The sequence below is a fragment of the Macaca mulatta genome, chromosome 9 (genome assembly GCF_049350105.2).
Source record: "Macaca mulatta isolate MMU2019108-1 chromosome 9, T2T-MMU8v2.0, whole genome shotgun sequence".
Taxonomy (NCBI): domain Eukaryota; kingdom Metazoa; phylum Chordata; class Mammalia; order Primates; family Cercopithecidae; genus Macaca; species Macaca mulatta.
The window spans coordinates 64349615-64367896 of record NC_133414.1 but is presented as its reverse complement, the minus strand read 5'-3'; the positions used below and the strand labels follow the sequence as shown (position 1 = coordinate 64367896).

The 18282-nt window shown below is 40.4% G+C and overlaps 1 pseudogene; it reads left to right on the top strand.

Moving 5' to 3' along the window:
• Positions 1-17336: 17336 nt before the first annotated feature.
• On the top strand, positions 17337-17437 carry LOC114670183 (U6 spliceosomal RNA; annotated as a pseudogene).
• Positions 17438-18282: the final 845 nt, after the last annotated feature.

Below are 18282 nucleotides of genomic sequence, written 5' to 3'. Positions count from 1 at the left end.
GTTTTTTCTACCTTTATTTTATCTCTTCTTTAGATTAGATTATTTCTTTAGGTTGTGAGTCAAGTTTGATTCCTCAATTTTTCTCTATCTTCAATCTGCTGATCTGACCATTCAATAAATTTTTCCTGCAATGAATTCCTAAATGTGTGTTTTGTTATTTGTCACAGTTTCCATTTCTCTGTGGTGATTTCTGAGTGCCTTATTTTATTTTATTGAATTCCTTAAACATATTTCTTTATGAATTTTATTTTATTTTATTTTATTGAATTCCTTAAACATATTTTATTGAATTTTATTGAATTCCTTAAACATATTTTTATATTTTATTGAATTCCTTAAACATATTTCTTTTTTATTGAATTCCTTAAACATATTTCTTTATGTTCTTCTAGCACTTTATAGTAGGTGTTTTACATTTTGTGTGTGTGTGTGTGTGTGTGTGTGTGTGTGAGTATGTGTGTGTGTATTTCTGCTAAATCCATGTTAAAGACCATCTTGTGGTCAATCTCTATTGACTTTTTTTCCCCCATTACTAGTTTTCTCTATGTTCAGCAATTTTTGATTTCCTACTAGACATTGTTGTGTTGAACTGTAAGGACTTTGGATTCTGTCATCTTTTTCTGAAGAGTGTTGGCTTTTGTTCTAGTGAGTAGTTTGACTATTTCTTGCTCACCTTGAAACTGAGTAGGTTTTCTTATATCTTATTATGGAAGATCTGTTGAAAGCCAGTTCTGTTTCATGTCCTCTGTAACATGGCAAGATTCGACTTCCACACACTGTCTCTTTTTCAGAATCTTGCTAAAGTTTGTTTTCAGACTTTGTTAAAGAGAAATAAAGTAAAACTTACTAAAAATTTAATATTTCCTTATAAGAAGTATTAGTCCATTCTCCCACTGCTAATAAAGACACACCTGAGACAGGGTAATTTATAAAGGAAAGAGGTTTAACTGACTCACAGCTCTACATGACTGGGGAGGCCTCACAATCATGGTGGAAGGCAAAGGAGGAGCAAAGGCATATCTTACATGGTGGCAGGCAAGAGAGAGTGTGCAGGGGAGCTGCCCTTTAAAAAACCATCAGATCTCGTGAGACTTAATCACTATCATGAGAAAAGGAAGGGGAAAACCTGCCCCCAGGATTCAATTACCTCCCACCAGTCCTACCCAGGATATGTGGGGATTACAGGAGCTACAATTCTAGATGAGTTTGGGGTGGGGGAACACGGCAAAACCATATCATAAGGGAAAGCCTAAAGATGTCTCAGGTGGATATCTCCAACATCCCTGAGCACTGCTCGAGCTCTAGTATCTGTTCCATTCTCCATCCTACAGCAGCTACATCTTCTAAGTCTCTCATTAAACTTGTACAGCCTGACTCCTTATCAAGGACTCATGGAGACTCATGAGGAAACCTCTGCCCAGCTCTCTATCCTCTAGTGCCTGCCTATTAATTCCAGCACCTTTGGTTTTCTCAAACTCTAATATCTACCTCCTATGATCAATGATGCTGCTGTTCTTTGCTTGGACTCCAGCTCACTACGCAGCCATCAGAAAACTGTCTCCCAGGCAGAAACCTGAGGCCATGACAGGGATTACCTAATGAATTGCCCTTCTTTCCCGGTAACTGCCATACTGTTTTCAATAATGGTTGCACCATTTCACACCCCTGCTAATAGCAAACAGGGCTTTCAATTCTCATGAATTACCAACATTTTTTAATTAAGTGAACATTTTAACTATGTCCATTATATCTTTCCCCTCCATTGCTTAAAATTATGTGGTGATTTCCTACTGTATTTAGCAAAAGAACTTGCCATTGACTATCAGGTCATGGTCAAGCACCTATCTGCCTCTCTAGATTTTATGAGGCTTCCTAGAACCTGGAAACTTTTTACCTCAGAATATTTGCACTGCCAGATTTTTGGATTTCAACTTCCTCGACTTTTCATGTAACTATTTTCGTTAAAATTTTGAAATCTGATACAAGGTAAGATGACATCAATGTTATTGAATATTCATCTGGAAGTGGAACTCAGTGTTACTGAGGTCAAAAGTAAGAGTTGTAAATATTAGAAAGAAGGAAGTGGCCAGGCCCAGTGGTTCATGCCTGTAATCCCAGCACTTTGGGAGGCCGAGGCAGGTGGATCACCTGAGGTCAGGAGTTAGAGACCAGCCTGGCCAACGTGGTGAAACCCTGTCTCTACTAAAAATATAAAAACTAGCTGGACGTGGTGGTGGGCGCCTGTAATCCAGGTTATTAGGGAGGCTGAGGCAAGAGAATCACTTGAACCCAGGAGGTGGAGGTTGCAGTGTGCTGAGATCGTGTCACTGCACTCCAGCCTGGGCGACAGAGCAAGACTCCATCTCAAAGAAAAAAAAAAAAAAAGAAGGAAGCATGCTAACCAACATTACTTTATAGTGGGATGGGATTAACTGACCTCCTTTTGCTTAGCAAAATTGGTTAATAATCAAGATTCTGTGTTCTGAAGTTAGCACTTTGGTTAAAATCCTGATGTGCCACTTACTTGTCCTGCCACATTGGTAACTCAATCACTCCAAGTCTCAACGGCAGTAAAATGTGTAATTTACTTTGCTCAGGGCCTAGCAACCAAGTAGTAACTTAGTAAATGTGAACTATTATCTTTTTGAATAATGTTTCTAGTATAAGCTTTTGCTTTGTGTATAAGAAGAAAGCCTATTAAAAACAAATATGCCAAAACAAAGAACGAAGACTGAACAATCTTAAATTTTAATCTTGTCTGCTGCAATCTGCTCTCTCTTCCTTGAGTCTTCTGTTTCCATCAGGGCTTCACTCTTTAATAGCACTGAATCTGAAAGATAACAACAGTAATTATAGGAGAGAAAACTGAGGCATAGCAAGGAGAAGGGCTTGTTAGTGTTAACCTGCGGTCACTGGAAGAGCTCTGATCTGAAACTGAGTCTGATCTATGCTGTTCCCTCTGCCAAGTGGCCTGTGAACTAGGGAAGGGTGTTGCCCTTGCTTCTCTCCTTATCCTCAGTACCTGTGTGGTCTGAAAGACTGTAATAGACACCGCTTTATCAACTAAAGCCCTAAGGTTAAGAAAACAAAAGTTACCCATGGATTGAGCATTCAGGGCCCAACTGGTATGGCAAATTTCTAAATTCCTATGACCACAAGAAAAAAATTACACCCTAGCAAAACTCCCCGACACTAGGAGCTATCAGGCTGATTTACAACCCAGGCTGCTACACATCTGATTGGACAGACCACCAGCCTTACAAACATTCTTTTCTAATAAGCAATTGCAGAACTTAAGCCAGTTACAACAGCTTATAGAGGCTGTGCACAAATTGTCTTTGTGTCTTATAATTCACTCTTTGGTGTAAAGAGCCAAATTCCATTCCATTTCAATGCTAAAATCCTGCCCTAAAGTGAACATGGAATGTATGTTACATACAGGTTTACCCGTTATGCATGCACTTGGCTTCTCTCATAAATATGTATAGCTTTCTACCAAATCTGCTGAATATGTAGGATATTGGCCCTCTCAGTCATAAAACCCAACCTGTCCTTCCACTCTTCAAAGAGAAAGTAGATTCAGTACCAGCCATAGACAATGTCTTTCCAGTTTGCAAACTGCTATTGCCAATATTTCTACTATCCATCCTGGTGGTCTTCTGAATGACAGCTACTACCTTCCTAGTATCTTGTCCTCATTACCCAGATAGTGATCTAAAAGAAAGGAGGTTTGGATGCACAGGAAGAAAGGAGGGAGAAAGGACAAAACTAAGAAGTTTTCACAGACCTATTCAGTCATGTTACTAGTGTGATTATATTGAATTCTTTGCCTTTTCTTCCTCAGTGGCAATTCTTAAAATAACCTTAACCTATGATCCATGAAACTGAGAAAGAAATGAGATCAGAGGTAATCTGATTTTCCTCAAACTCCCTTTTCTATTGTCTCTGAGGCAATTGGGAACAACTGAGAGACTCTCCCATGTAGAGGAAATGAAGTGTGCTCTGTCAGACACAACGTGTGTAGCTTTGGGAGAGGTCTGTGTTTAAAGCAGGTGTCATTGAAGTTTCTGGGAAGTATTTAGTCTCTGATCTTCTCTCTAGCTCCAACATCAGGACAGCCACACCTCTGTGTTGCTTTGTTCCCCTCTTCTTCACCACATGTATCTCATACAGCTGAAGACTTTTCTATCAGAGAGAATGTGCTAAGTAATTAGCAGGAGTCTTTGAGTAGCCAGACAATGACAACATTAGCCTGAATTGTTTAGATAAATTAGGGCATGGGTAAAACCTGAGTTCATAATAATAGAGACTCCCAAGAAGGTGCTTAGAAGAAATCAGTCACAAAGCTTTGTTTTGGTGAAATGGGGTCAGCCAGTGCTCTGTTTTACTGAGGTAAAAGTGTGAGTTAGTGTCTGTGCCTATGAATATGTGAGGCATGTGTGTTTGAGTGTGAGGCAGTGTATGTGTGAGGATTTGGGGAGAGAAACAAGAAGAAGAATATACCAGCAGAAGATGCTAAATCTTTCCCTCCCTTTCTCGTCCATATTCTATGAGTAGTTCTAGAATATTCTGGAATGGGAACTGTCAGAGGGGAAGCATGTGTTGATTGTTACTCTCATTAATTGAGGCTTGTTATCCCGGCCCGCGGGATAGTCAGAGCAGGCCCTGGAGGGGGTGGGAATTTGGGGAACAAGAGACACGAGAAATGGAGACAAGACAGTGCTCTGATCAAGTCTCGTTTAATGGCGGTAATGCACTGCCTTATATACACTTGGAAGGGAAGGGGTTGGGCTAAGGCGGAAATGATCTCATTGCCAAGGGCGTGGCCAGGTTAGTTTCGGTTTCTCCGGTCGGACGTCATGTTGCGCTTGCGCTATTAAGTAACAATTTTCCCGGGCGCGGGAAAAGTGAGTGAAGAAGAAGCAGGAAGAGCGCCATCTTTAACGAGGTATTAGTACAGGGGAAAAAAGGCAAAGATAGGGAGGAGGTAGAAGGTGGAAATGAATAGAGCTCAGGCGTTTTAATCGTTAATTATTATTCGCTATGGCCGGGGCGTGCAGCTCCGGACAGCTTGTATTCAGGTCTACTGGGAAAAAAAGCTCTGTCCTTGAAGGACGCACAATGCCTTAGATAAAACACTCCAAAACTGCTGATATTCAGTTATCAGTGAGCCACCAATGATAGTAGAAACAATAAAAAAGTTTAACTAAGAGCCCTGTGGGCATTGAACTGGTCAAATGGGTGTTTTCTGAGACGGGAAACAGTTTGGACAAGCAGAGAGTGGCAGAAAGGAAAGGGTTCCTGGGCACTGAACATGAGCCACATGTGCTTGTGGTTGGGAATAGACAGACAGGGGAGTGGAGGGCAGGTGGGCTCCCAGACCTTCCAGGCCAGGGGGCTGCTGAAGGAGGCACAGGTAGGAAGAGGGTAGGGAAATGGGAGATGGGGTATACAGGGATTTCATGCAGTTCCACACTTTTAGATTTTAGACTCATTCTGCGAGGTGGAGCATTTCTTCTTTAAACCTTTATGGCACAGTGACAGATGTTTTAAAAATGTACTTTCGTTTAATTCTTTCCATGGCCCCGGATGGCAAGTATTATTATTCCCATTTTACAAATAAGGGAACAGAGAAGTTAGAAGGAGGTTAAGAAATGTGTCTATAGTCTATTCCAAAACCTGTAAGCCTTTTATTTTTTTTTTTTTCTTTTTGCTTCTATCACATCACCTCTGTCTGAAAAAGCTCTCCTGCTGCTAATCTCCACCAGGATAGGGCTCTTTTTATGTTAATGTTAGGGTGCACAAAACAATTCCCCAAAATACAGTGCTTGGGTATGCTGATTGCTTTTGAGAATTGAAAGGACTCAGAAATAAACCTCAGAACTATGGTCTCTCTCTGATCTTTTCCACACCTCCCTGTCTCTCTCACCCTTTTCCCTAAGGCACTTGGGAGAAGTGAGCTCTGTTCACATAAAGCACTTGGGAGAACAGAGCTCTGTTCACATAAAGCAACCTGAACTTAGACCTTGGTTCCCCAGTCTGTGAAGAATGGATACTGATTTGGTGGGAAGAATTTGTAAGAGCCTATCTTGCGCCAAAGTTCTAGGCATCCCAGGTGGGGACAATAGGGGAAGACTGAGCATGTATCACTACAGTACAAAAATTGAAGTTCATTCTGGTATTCCACAAACACTGATTTGTGGGTTTCTGTGTGCTAGAACATGGTCATTTGAGTGCAGAAATTGTCCCCTCAGATCTCAGCTGTGTTGATAACTGTGTGAGCATATGCGATTTTCTCAACATCTTCTGAGCTTCAGTTTCTTAATCAGGTTAAGTAGGGATAATTGTACTGACTTAAAACAGCTGTATTAAGAATCAAGCGAAATGAGCTTTCCATTCATTCGTATAAAGAAAACAACTATCTTTCCCTCCTAGTGGCTGATCTCCATGAATCTGTGTCAGTCTGTTGTTAATGCAGGGGCAAAGGGAACAGTTCCCCTTCATTCTCTGAAGGTACACTGAAAAATAAACTGACAAAAGGCATATTAGTAAGAGAAAAGGCATACAAATTTATTAACATGTACAGGGGGGAATCACAGGGTAATCACCCAAAAAACCAGGGTAGTATAATGCTTATGCATCCTTCTTCACACAAGAGGGACCTGATGGAAAATGTAGACAATTCTTTTGAGGAGCAGTCAATCATTAGAAAGAATGAATGGACCCAGGTGGTGGGAGTCAGACATTACTGGAAGGTAAGAGGTGGAGCTGTACAGGAACAAAGGTTGTTTTATTTTGCAGATAAAGTCCTCCACGTAATCACTTGGAGCTGCTCTCAGAAGAGCAGATGATGTCTGGATGTGGTGATGACTTATAGTCTCTTCTCTTCTCAGGTGGTTGATCTTTCCTGGTTATTTGATGAGATTCTTAGGGAGGAACTCAAGACAATTGCATTACTTTTGGAAAGAAGTTTTGTTAATCATATAAGGAAATTCCAGAGATACTCCCTCCCAAGTGCTTCAGGGAAAAGGGTGAGAGAGATAGGGAGGTGTGGACAAGGTCAGAGAGAGACCATAGTTCTGAAGTTTATTTCTGAGTCCTTTCAATTCTCAAAAGCAATCAGCATACCCAAGCACTATATTTTGGGGAATTGTTTTGTGCACCCTAACATTAACATAAAAAGAGCCCTATCCTGGTGGGTTCTGCTGGTCCAGTTCTCTGCCAAGTAAAAAAGAGTATATCCACATCTGCCAACCCTTGTATCTCTGAGAGAGATGAGCAGTTCCTGCAGATGCACTCCCAGTGAGATCTGATGACTGAGAGCTTATTCAGAATCCAGAATCACTTTTGAGTTACGGGCAATGCTCATGCACTCTGAAGGTTGGTGTCTGGTAGGAGGGTGCCAGATTGGCAGACATACAAAGCAGAAATGTTCAGAATGCCCACATATTTCTTCTGGAAGGAGGAAGCCAGGCCGATGACATCATGCCCTCCTGTGCCACGAGAAGCCTAACACCATTGGCCAAGTGAATCAGGAACAGTCACTTAGAGTCACTAATAGGTGACAACCTCCACCCACATTCTGCCACAGGTCAGGGTTACAGAGCTCTGTTCAGTGTCAAAGGAAAATATGATTGCCTTTGGAAGAGGCAAGCAAATGTCCTATTCCTGACCCCAGAGGGGCCATCCTGCTTGTACTCAAAACATCTGTGTTTAGAGGAAGTAGCCTTGTGAGCGGAGGGAAATTGAAGAAAGAAAGGTTTTCTCCAGAAGTCTGGAGTCCTTCCTCTGAGATAAAAGCAAAGAAAGAGGGGGATGGGCCAGAAACCAAAGCTAGTGGGGGTGACTCTGCAGGATGTGTCAGCTACGAGACCCAGAGAACAATGTGTACAAGTCCTGTGGAAACAAACCTTTACAAGGACTGTTAGAAAGTCCTGCAGAACCTCTCTCCACACTCTGAGAAGACTACTGTCCCCCTAGCCATGACTGGGATTAGGAGGGCTCAGGCTGTGGTAAGGGTACGTAACGGTAACTGCTGAGTAATGGAGCTGTTACGTGACTGCCAGGCTCATTTGCTCAGTGTGCAGTAACAGACCAGTACACTGAAACAGCAGGAGTTACTGCAGAGAAAGTTTCATGATCACTGGGCAGCCAAATGAAGAGACAGGAAGAACCTCAAATCTGCCTCCCTGAGAGGTTCTGGGCTAGGGTTTTAAAGAGAATTGTGGAGGGAAAGGGGCTGGAAGATTGTGGTCACCATTTGGTAAGGGTTGGGGGGATGAAATCATCAGGATGTAGAAACAACTACATTCTTCAGTTGAGTCAGCTCCTTGGTGGGGACCCTCAGGCTAGCTGACATTGGTACTTTCACTGGAATATGAGTTCTTAAAAATATCTTAAATGAAAAACTTGATATTTCTCAATGATAAAGATGTTATCTATAGGAAAAACTAAGGAAAGTTAGTGCCTTGTGACCTGGTCTGTGACTTATGGGAAGTAAGCGACTACAAGTGAGTGGGCCAGAGGGTGTGCTGGTTAACCGTTATGTTGAGGTGTAACTGTATTCCAGTCTTCTGCTTTTGTCAAAACATCTGGCAATTGATTTTACTAATTTTATGAGGATGGTTTCAGAACTGACTAACGGGCACATGTATTTTCTCATTAAATTTCACACTAATGTTGAAAAGAGGTGGTGAGGCTTCAAAGTCAGAGACTGACCCAGAATTAGGCTTGCTGTAGGTACTAAATAATTATTCCTTGAATGAAAAAATAGGATTATTCTCGGTTGGGGTTCAGGCTCAGATGGTTGCCAGGTAGTGATTGACTCCAATGGCCAGAGTCTAAGTTGGCATGGGTTTGTGTCAGGGCTCAATGAGCCTAGAGGTAAGTCCAGGTTGTGACCAAGATCCAGGCTTAGTCTGGGATCTGGGCTCTGTCTGAAGCCAGGCTGAGATCAAACTGAGGGATTATCAGATTTGTGCTTCAGGATCTTCCTCCCACCACTTGGAGTCTGTTCTCGGGATTTGCGGCTCATCTTCTTCTCCATGTCTCCTCCTTGCTCACCTCAGAGTTGGCATCTGTATCACTGTAGCCAAGTCTCCTACATGCTTTCTCCTTCATTGCAGACCTAGGCTCCCTGGGGTCTGCAGTGATATGCCCTGACTCATGCTCAGTACAGACAAGACTGAACAAAATTGGCAATACCAGGATAATACAGGAGGCTGCCAGGTGATACCACATCTTGGATAGGCCATGGTATTCACATGTAAAGATGTGTAACTTTGAACAACAACAAGAGAGAACCTGGGGATATGGAAGCACCCACAATTATAGCACAGGCAATTGAATTTCAGTTAAGCTTAACTGCAATTAAGCTGTCAGACTATCAAAATGGACCAGAAAGGCAATACTGAGTGGGTCTTTTTCCCAGTCCTCTCGTGCACATGTCCTAGTGGTCTACAGGGATGGAGGGTGCAGGTGGAGGCATAGGGAGTGGGCTTCCCACAGCATGATCCACTTCTCTATTGGCTCATTTTCATTTTCTTTACCAAAGACACATGAAAAGAATTCAAAACTACCGTGACCCAAATGTGTAACATATGGTGCAATTAGTAAGAGTGCATTAAGAGGCCGGGCGCGGTGGCTCAAGCCTGTAATCCCAGCACTTTGGGAGGCCGAGGCGGGTGGATCATGAGGTCAGGAGATCGAGACTATCCTGGCTAACATGGTGAAACCCCGTCTCTACTAAAAATACAAAAAACTAGCCGGGCGTGGTGGCGGGCGCCTGTAGTCTCAGCTACTTGGGAGGCTGAGGCGGGAGAATGGCGTGAACCCGGGAGGCGAAGCTTGCAGTGAGCCGAGATCACGCCACTGCACTCCAGCCTGGGAGACACAGCGAGACTCCGTCTCAAAAAAAAAAAAAAAAAAAAAAAAGAGTGCATTAAGAACCAAATTGGTCCTCCACTGCCACTTTTCTGATAATGAGAGGGAGGAAAGACTAGGAAAACAATTGCAAAGCAAATAGCTGAGACACAGTGCTAGCTTCCCTGAGGAGGAAGGCTCTCAGAATGGGCTCAGTCTCTGGATCCAGGGACACTTCCTGGAGAAAAAAAAAAAAAATCCTTTCTAGAAAACAGCATTTCTGGAAATAAACTTGACAATATGGAACAAACATACTAAAAATGTCTAAGACCATTGTTCCACTAAGTTCACTCCTAGGGATTTATTGTAAGGCAATAACAAAAAATGTAAACTGAGATTTGTTTCAACATTAATCGTAACAGTGAAAACTTAGAAAAAAACTTGAAGGAACAACAATATGGGAATAGTTAAGGAAATTATGATGGGGACAAACAATGGAAAATTACATCACCATCAAAAATTATGCATACAGAGAATCCTTAATAACCCAAGGTGATGCTTCTGACAGAATTGTTAAACCAATCACAGCACATAAATCCAAAAGTGCAGTGTAACCTCCACTGTTTTATCTACTAACTGATGTCTTCATCTAGCTTAAAAACTCACTGTAAATACATAACAGTGATAAATAGTGGTTATTGCTAGATGTTGAGCTCTGGAATGAGTTAAACAGTATTTTTGTTGTTTCATGTATCTTGCAAATGATTTCCAAAGGGTATACAATGCTTTGATAATCTGAGAAAAAAATTTGCTCCTTTGGAATAAAAAAATACATCTCTTTCTCAGCCTCATATTTCTCCCATACGAAGTAAAGCTGCCTTTGAGAACAAGGGCCCTGGTCTTTTTCTCTGTAAGCAATGATTTTCTTAGCTCCCAGAAAGAAGAATTCTGACACCCCATAATGCAGATTCTCAGAGGCTTTCCAGGCCCTAGCTCAGGGATCATTCTTTGCCTTTAAATGCCAGCTCACCTGTCCATTCAAAGCAGTTTCTTGCAGGATGGTCAGAACTAGCAAGATGAAGATCAGGTGGCAAAATGTCTCTTTTGAAAGTGGTTTTATTAATCTCAAAATAGGGACTGAAGAAATTACGGTCGCAACCAGGATCTCCTAATGCCTTGTTGCACAATGTGTGGTCCCTGGGCCCTCAGCACCAGCCTCAGCCAGGAGCTTGTTTGATAAGCAAATGTGTAGGCCTCACCCAGACCTACTGAATTGGAGTCTGCATTTAACAAAATCTGCAGGTGACTCTTAAACACATTATTATAGTTTGGGAAATACTGTTCTATAAGTTAGGTTTGCAGTAATCTGGTATAATACAACAAGCATAAGGTGATAAGGCAGGGCACCTAATTGTTGATCCCCACTCTATAATAGAAAAGCTAAATGACCTTGAAAAGCTGGATGCCCTTGCCTGAGTCATCTGTGTGCATATCTAGGTTTTAGTTTCCACATCTGAAAAATGGAATTAATAAAATGTCTCCATGATAGGGTTTGGACAGATCAAATTTAGCGGCGTAAATAACCTTAGGGTGGTACATGGAACAGAATAAGAATTAAATGATTTTTGTCATCATTAGCATAATTATATATGACAGTTGTAAGGATCAAATGAGATAATGAATACGCAAACCTTCTACAGATGTAAGAGATTCTTACACAGATGTGAAGAGAAATTATTTTATGGATGTTAGGGATCATTCTCATCCAGAAAGCCAACTGTGAAAGAATAGTTGGGAAAAAGAGAGTGAAAATGTAGGCTCTCCTGGGAGAATTTTGATTCCATGGGCTCAATCTCACAGAGAAAATCAGCAGAAGTAGGGTAGACAGAGTGGGGTAAAGCTTTTACAAATGCACAGCTACCTTCATTATTCTCAGTTCCCTCCCATTCAGGGAGGAGAAAAATGACACCCTATTATTAGGAGAGTTAGGGGAAGTTTGAGAGCACCTGCCCTCTCACTCCCCCAGGCACCATATCAGACAATCTCTCACCCTTGAGGCTGCTGGTGAGTAATCTTTGCAAATTTTTTCCCATTTTCAGATGTTAGGAAGCTCTGCCTGTATGCCCTTGAACTAGGAGGAAGGAAAGCCTACGCTTCACACAAGCTGTGTCAGCTGTCAAGCAAAGCGGCCAAATGTCCTGGATAGGGAAATTGATAAAAGTTTTCAGAAATGGCTCAAATTACCTTGGCCTTGAACAAAAGCAGCAGGAAGGTATCCTAGGGAGGGAAGTGAAGCTTGAAAGGTGCAGAACAGACTGGGCCCAATTTGGGGAAAGTGGATGTAAAGCTTTACATTGAAGGAGCAGAAATAGAAACCTATGGGAAATAGCCAGTGTTCTTCCTTTAGACTTGGTTCTGGACCATGTACACAAAATCCCGAATTCATTAATGAGAGTCCTGGTGAAGAGGTTAAAATACAGCATATTGACTCTACTGAACTTGGTCCTTACATTTCCAAGTTCCTGGTGATGCCACAAGGATTGTTTTTCTAGTACAGTCACTAGACAAGATCTGATTTGATTTTGTTCAGTGCTACACCCAGCGGATGCTTTAAATGTGCATCTCGCCAGATCAGTCCCTGACATCAGACTTGCTGTCTATGCCTTCCTCTCTCTGCTAAGTGACCATGTTGAAACTGCCTTTGCAAAATTATGGCTGAGATAGTGAAAGAGATCTAACCTAACCAACTCCATCTTGCTTCTAACCTTTAAGCTGTCCTTCTTCATTCCTGGGCATAGGCTAAACTAACTTTGAGAGGAACTTAGTTTCTAGTTTGAAACAAAGACGATAACAGCCATTTCCAAAAACAAGACTTCTTCTTGCCTAGGGACTAGACTGCCTTTATAGGACTAACAAATTAGGCACAAGATTAGAAATGGTGGCTTAAGAGTCATGCAGCTGGAGGCTACAAGATTCTGACCCTCCCTAAGCTGCTCCTGAGATCAGTGCTTAGGATATTTTGCTCAACCTGCATTTGATGGATCAGCTGGCACCACCCAGATGGATAAAATGGTTCAACTGATCTTGTGGCCCCCACTCAGGAACTGACTCAATGCAAGAACACAGCTCCGATTCCCTATGATTTCATCTCCTACTTGACCAGTCAATACTCCTGGCTCAGGGACTTCCCCCCACCCACCAAGTTGTCCTTAAAAACTGATACCAGAATGCTCAGGGAAACTGATTTGAGTAATAATAAAACTCTGCTCTCCCGCACAGCCAACTCTGTGCAAATTACTCTTTATTGCAATCCCCTTCTTGATAAATTGGCTTTGTCTAGGCAGTGCACAAGGTGAACCCATTGGGCAGTTAGAGGATTTGTTCCTGGCCTCCCTCATGCCCCTGACTTCTTTTTCTCTGATTCTTTTTATTTGGTCTTCCTCAGGCTGACCTGGTGTCTTCTAGAGTTCCATTATCTACTCTCCAACAAAAGTGGTAAACTCAAACACCTTGAGGGCAGGAAAGGAAGATGAATGTGTTAAAGAAGCAGAGTGGAGTAGGGAGTGGTGTGGAGTCGGAAAAACTGAACATTGTATGTTCTGCTAAAAAGGTTTCAGGTTTCTCTTACTGAAATCATTGTCCAGGCCAGATTTATCCACTTGCAATGTCTGCCCACTGTGCCCTCCAAATGTCCACCACCAGCGTTTGAGTGAGATCCTACCTGTCTGAAAAAGGAAGCCATGTTTGGATTTCTGGCAAGTTAGCAAGGTCCTAGAGGCCAGAAGGTTCAGCAGGACCTGAAATGCAGTCATTTGTCTGACCGTCTCCACTTTATTGGCCCTTGGGCTGGACTATTTCAGGTCCCATCTAGACTTTATTTTGACCTCAGCTGGGTTTCCTGGGCTTCCTGGCAATGTCTGGGGATCAAGGAAAACCTAGTCCCAAAGTCGCATGCATGAACCATGTGTGGCAGATGTCTGCAGTGCTTCCCATCACATCCTGTGGCCTGTCTCTCATTTTGGGCCAACCATAGTGGTTAGCTTCATGCAAGCTTATCCTGACCTTACAGGGACAATGCCCAACTTCAGGCAGGAGCTGGCATCTGTCAGCTTTGCTTCGCTGCCAGGACTTTGTTGGGCACCATGTTTATCTGCCCAGCCCTTGTGTGAGCACAGCCAGAAGCACCCAGGAATTAGACGGACCTTTCTGTCTCTATCTTATGCTTTGTTCTCACACATCTGTCAGCCATATCTGAGCTTCCCAATCTGTCCCCTAGAATATCACACTCAAACACATATGCTTTGTCCTTCACTTCTTCCCTATCCACCTGGATGATTCCTATTTATTTTTCACAACTCCACTCACGCTTTGACTCCTTTGAAGAGCCTTTCATCATTCCCCTACCCACTTCTATCTCTTTTGGGTCCTTTCTCTGTGTTTACATTTCTTCTCTGAATCTTGCCAACATAGAAGTACTTACCTTTTTTTTTATAATTGTAGAGGAGAAAACATAATTTATTTCCTTTCTTTTTTTAAGTTCTAGTTTTGGTTACCATATATTAGTCAGAATTTTAATTCTTAACCTTAATTCATAGTGAAAATCTAAGCAGTAAACAATTTTTAACTCAGTCACATACTAACAATTTATGAATACATATTTTATAATCCTCAGAAACATAAGCTTTCTAATGGAACCATTTTTCAGTGGAATAGGATATATTTACTAATAGGTCTAGATATCTTTTTTTCTCTGAAATAAGAAGCCTAAAGTATGTAAGTTTACACTCATATTTAGTAATATCTTAGCAATATATCTTATTTGGAAATGATCTAGATATTCAATGAATATCAATTATTCAATTTAGCTTAGCAAAAAAACTCTAAGGGTATAGTTACTAAAAGATTTGAAAAACTTTTTAAATAAGCGTTAAAAAATTATAATTATTATTAAAATATTACTTACAAACTTTTATTCAAATCTATTTTATTTAATTTTAACAATTATGTTTGGAAAATTTTATGAGACTTTAGGCAACTCTGATCATCATCTCAAGTTAAATTTTCTATGAATCATTTTTGTTTTATTGTATGTTAGATTAGGTAAGTATCAGAAAAGCAAGAACCTGAAAGCTAAACATATGAATATTTTGCTGATAAACTTAGAAGATGTTGTTATTTTTATTAAACCAACAATATTAAACTAGTCTTATTTACCGTTCTTTACCCCAAATGATTTACTCAAGTCACATGAACTGGAAAAATATTTGGGCTTATTTATTTAATATATGAGCACTCATCTTTAAGTTAAGTTGGTATCATGTAGAAAATATACAAACATATGTATAGACATATACATACATGTAGACACAACATGCAACCTACAAATGTACACATGCATGCATATAAAAGCCAGAGAAATCACAGTTCAGTGTAAAAGCAGATAGAGCTTTACAGCTGACAGGAACCTGTCCATTCACAACTCTTGGGGTTCCATGAGGAAAAACAGAGGTTCCTCCCCAAAAGAGGAGTCTATGTTGGCTTTTCTGTTTTCCTCCCAAGATCCCAGGGCTGTTAGAAATCTTTTTTAGGTCTACAATATGGCAATCTTTCCTCTTGTAACCTTGTGGGTTGCAAGAGGAAAGAAAGACAGAAGTAAATGGAAGAACAAGTCTTAGAGGCAAAAACTATATCAACAAGAGGAGAAACAGACAGAAGTGCATATAGTTGTTATAGGGAAGAAGGGTTTTAAAAATATACGCATACACATATAGCCTAAATATCAGCTTTTAATTAAGGTGACTTTATAGAGCTCTTAAAATCTTTTTATCAAATTTTAGCTGGGCAAATAGCAAACATTCCTGTTTCTTGCCTTTTCCTTTCTTAAATTTACATAAAGAAAGAGTCTTGGAGGTGGATATATTTGTTTATTAGAGGTCTAATGCGATCACTGTTTAAAACTCTTTGTCTTTAAAATGTTTTAATAAACTGTTTCTTTTGTTTTTCTAAGTATATTGTTCCATTTAGCTTAGGAAAGGAAGCTAAAAAAACCAAAAAATTCCTCTTATGCTCTAAATGTAAGCCAAAATTTAAATCAAAGGTATACCTTGATTGTTTAAAATGAATAATTTTAGAAATGTTTCTCTCCTGAGCTAAAGGCACCTACTGAGGAAAGCAATTTTGTGGTTGGTTCAAAGCACTTTAACTCTGTTTCAAATCCTATCTCAGTTAGAATGCTGCGTATCTAATTCCCTAGACATTTCAAAGTCATGGTTAAGATTTTCATATCCTAAAGACTAAGAAGAATCCCTTAAAAAACGTACTTCTAGATACAAAAGTCCCAGTTTCCAAAGTAAACCTACTATAATTGTGACTTAAAATCAGTAAGTCTTTTTAAGGCTTATAACCAGACACAAAAATTATATCCCCTAAGATGGTGTAAAAATGCAATCCCCTTCAAGATCCGAAGTTTTTCCAAAGATGGCCTAAGAAAGTAAAGACCTTTGTTATTAGCAAGGCAATGAAGGTTGAGACAATTAAGACAAATCCTGAGAGCCAGCACATTTAGAAAAACAGACATTTTGGACCCAGTGGAACTCCCAGCTGGCTACCTGACATAGGCCAGACAATTTATGCCCTCAAGGTGGCACAGACCACAGAATAAATTTGCTGCTTACAAAGCCAAGCTTCCCAAGAAATGAAACAAGATGAAAGAAGAATCTTGTTGTGATCCTCCTATGAAAAACCACTCAGAAAGTCAGAGACAAGGAAAGCAAAGATCATCCTTGTAAAACTAACAATCAATAACCAAATAGGTACTTAAAGAAATCTACAAGTCACAGATTCAAAGAATTAATTTTATTATTATTTGTAAATGTTTTCCTCCTATCAATCTGAACCTGGAAAGGGAGGGATGAGGAAAATGTTTTACCTTCTTTCTTGGCCAGGTACCACAGATAGAAACCTGGGAGAAGCTGACCTTGGTGAGAAATCTTACCCTTTTCTGCTGCATCTGCCAGTTCTCCCAGGATTTCACCTGTAGGTACTGGAGCAGTCAGGGTGTCTCTGTTGGCCCCATCTTGGGTGCCAAATTGTAAAGGAGAAAACATAATTTCTGTCCTTTCCCTTTTTTGATTCTTAAAGAGACGCTGTTGAGACACTGTCCTGAAAACAAAAGTCAGATTAAACAAGTGAGGAAAACAAGCAGAAGTTTATCAACACGTGCTGTACCCATCACGCAGGAAAAGTCTCAGTTCAAAAGTGTTTCTTTTTCAAGGCAGTGGCTTAGGGTCCTTGCTTAAATAATATTTTAACAAGGAGCCATAAATCCTACTTAGTGACAAGAAAAAGAAGAAAGCATCTTCAGGCTTCCAAAAGGTGGGAAAATATGGGAAGGTAAATTGATGGGGAGAGTGAAATCTGCTCCTAGACCATCTGGTGCCATTGTCTATGGGCTCTGTCTCTAAGCGTGTTGATGTGTTCTCTTCGGCAGCACATGTACTAAAATTGAAACAATACAGAGAAGGTTAGTATGGTCCCTGTGCAAGGATAACACAAAATAAAAAAGCAATAAAGTAGTAAAAGTCTAGTTTAAATTTTAAAAAGATACATATATATTTTAAAAAAGAAAGTGTGTTGTAAAGGAGCTTGTCCTTAGGTAGGAAAAGTAGAGAGGAGGGGCAGAGTCTGCCTCTGTGTTTTAAACTTTTAACTTTAATTAAAATCGCCAGTATGTTAGAGAGGCATATTTTGCTTATAATTCCTCTTTCTCTCACACATATATTGAAGGCTCTGTAAAGGATGGAAGACTTGTCAATCACCTCTGTGTTTGCATTCATAGTGTGTGACAAACAACTCGCATTAAGTAAATATTTGTTGGATGAATAAGTGAACAAATGAATGCGTGGTTTACAGTATGCTCAGTATCCTACTGGCACCAAATATAACCTTTTGCATAAGACCAGTATCAAAATTAGTAAATACTTCATGGGAATTTATTTGCCACATAGAAATCATTTAATAAACGCTAAACCCTTATTTGAACTACAAAAAGAAAAAAAAATCACTCAACAGAGTGAGGGAAATGAATATAAATTTAACAAACCTGACCATAAGGGTTTTCATTATTTAATGATTTAATGAGTCCGAGAGTGGGTGAGTGCATGACTGATTGCTTCATGGAACCCATGGGGTTATGGGAAAGGATCAGAGTTAGCTGCAGACCAATACTGTTAATTCGAGAAATACTTAGGGGGTGCCTACCTAATGCCAGGTGAAGTATATAGTGAGACTGAGCTTATGATGAATAGCTCAGTATTCACCAAGCTGTAATTACTTTGGAAAGTAAAAGGATGTTTACCTGGTTTGAATAAAATTTGAAACTTTAAATAGTATGCTAAATGGTAAAATTAGAATTTAGGGCAA